The 2,251-nt window shown below is 38.1% G+C and overlaps 1 long non-coding RNA gene across 1 annotated transcript in view; it reads left to right on the top strand.

The window, feature by feature from the left end:
• LOC108360668 (uncharacterized) overlaps window positions 1-2,251 on the top strand; it is an 8,615-nt gene that overhangs the window by 4,563 nt on the left and 1,801 nt on the right. The gene's annotated exons all lie outside the window — the stretch shown is intronic.

Raw genomic sequence — 2,251 nt, 5'->3', positions numbered from 1 at the left:
GGCTTGGCCATGTCGTTCGGATGGACAGAAACGCTCCTGCTCTGAAAATATTCAACGCGGGCCGCGATGCTGGTAACAGAGGAAGAGGAAGGCCTCCTCTGCGTTGGAAAGACCAGGTGGAGAAGGACTTGGCTTCACTTGGCATTTTCAATTGGCGTCAGTTAGCACAGAAGAGAAATGACTGGCGTGCTGTTTTGGACTCGGCCAAAATCGCTTAGGCGGTTACAGCGCCAAATAAGAAGAAGAAGAAACCTCTTACATGTAGTTTTGAAATTAAGCCCTCTCAAGACCATTTCAATTGACACCCATATTTTAATAATTCATTTAAATTATTGAGTAGTTTGAATTTAAATTTTTAAACAGTTGGCAACCTTTTTCATTCATTCAAAACCATTTAGATTCATACCAATCTTCTACAACAATATATATTTTGAAAGCCGTTTTTTATGTGTTCGCAAAGCTCGAGAACGGCCGAACCGATTTTTTTGAAATTTCGGATACCTTCTTCAGACGTCCCAAGGATGGTTATAGGCTAAAAATTTTGATACATGAAGGAGCGTGGCACTTCCCATACAAACCGATTTTCCATACTGCATATCTCTGGAAGTGTTCACGGTAGAACACTGGAACTTGGTACGGCAATATATGAAATCAATCTTATACTCATGGAGAAAAATGGGCTATTTGAAAAGGGGTCATGGCACCGCAAAAAAGTTTATATATAATTCTTGTGTCTGTGTGTTGGTGAGTGCAATCCTTCTAAATGCCCGGACCGATTTTAACGAAGTTTATTATGTACTTTTGAGTGGCTCTCTGGAGAGTGTAGTTTCAAAACTTCACCCGCCAGTTGGCGCTGTAGTGAAGTTGTTACTAAAAATTTTATTTATCATCCACTTCAAAATATTTATTGGTAATGGTAAAGGCAATACTATTGCCAAAACGGGCTGCCAGATAGCGTTGGAGTCATTACGAATAAACGCCAAGTTAGAAAAGGTGCCGTTAATGTCAAATTAAATCGACCGGTTGCGCCATTGAGTATATCGAACTCTTATGTGTTATGCCAGTTATGGACGTGATATGCCAGTATTATTATGCGTTAAAGCTTCATTCTGAGGCACCAGGGTTGAGTTGTACAGTGGTAAATTTCAAGTCACTACCGATAAATCAACCACCAGAACCATTGCGCGCCTTATACTGTGATATTTAAATTAAACTAATTGAATTTAGTTTTTAAAAATGTGGCAACCCTTGTGAAAGACTTAAATATTATACAAAACTCTCAAACCAAAGGTTTTTTAACAATATTTCGTTAGACAACCACATTTTAATTCTTCAGATAGGTTGCGCATAACCAATTTAAATTTGACTTTTCAAACAGGTGGCAACCCTTTTAAAAATATATTCAGCCCTCATCCATGAGTGGATAATGATTTTATATATCTCCGTATCAAGTTCCAGTAATATATCAATAATATTTCCTGAGAAATGCTGTATGAAAAATTCCGTTTGTATGGGAGATGCTACGCCCCCTTGTCTAATCGAGATTAAATTTATCCTATCTTTTAAGTTGGGCTAAATGACAGCAGTATACAAAATTTCATGATGATCGGTTGAGTAGTTAAGGCGTGAAAGCAAAGCAAACAAACAAACTCACTTTCGGATTTATAATATTACTAGCAGACCCGGCGAACTTCGTCCCGCCCAAAATTTTTATATATTTTATTGAAACTTTTTGGTCCAAAAGTTTCACCAACAATTCACGTTTACGATTTTCATTGGCCCATTTGTCTGGTAAGATTAAGGTTTGGTGGTCATTTTCCGCTTTAAATAACCTAAGGAAAGTGTTATATCCGTTCTTGAAATTCTCCAGTTGTGCGGCATTTCATAGCACGGTTATTCGCAAAGCGAAATACATTTTTTTCTCTTCACTCCCTGGCGGCAACAATGACCCGGTTCTATAGTGAATGTCCTAGAAACTTTACAGTATAGTAGGTGGCAATTTCAAAATGGGTGCGAATCATTGTTCTACAGAAATACATATACTTGTTTTAGACGAAATACCTTAAAAGTTTGAACGCATAATAATATTGGAAAATCACAGCCATTGGGCCAATTGCAACGCAGGACCGTCGATATACTCAATGGTGCAACAGGTCGATTTAATCTGACCTTCACGGCCCCTTTTCTCACTTGGCTATTTTTAGTAATAGCTCGACTTCAGCACCACTTGGAAGCACGTTTTTGCAATAGT

Source organism: Rhagoletis zephyria, unplaced genomic scaffold (genome assembly GCF_001687245.7).
Source record: "Rhagoletis zephyria isolate East Lansing unplaced genomic scaffold, Rhagoletis_zephyria_1.1 Rzeph_scaffold_00603, whole genome shotgun sequence".
Taxonomy (NCBI): domain Eukaryota; kingdom Metazoa; phylum Arthropoda; class Insecta; order Diptera; family Tephritidae; genus Rhagoletis; species Rhagoletis zephyria.
The sequence above is the reverse complement of the archived record's forward strand: the minus strand, read 5'-3'. Positions and strand labels throughout refer to the sequence as shown.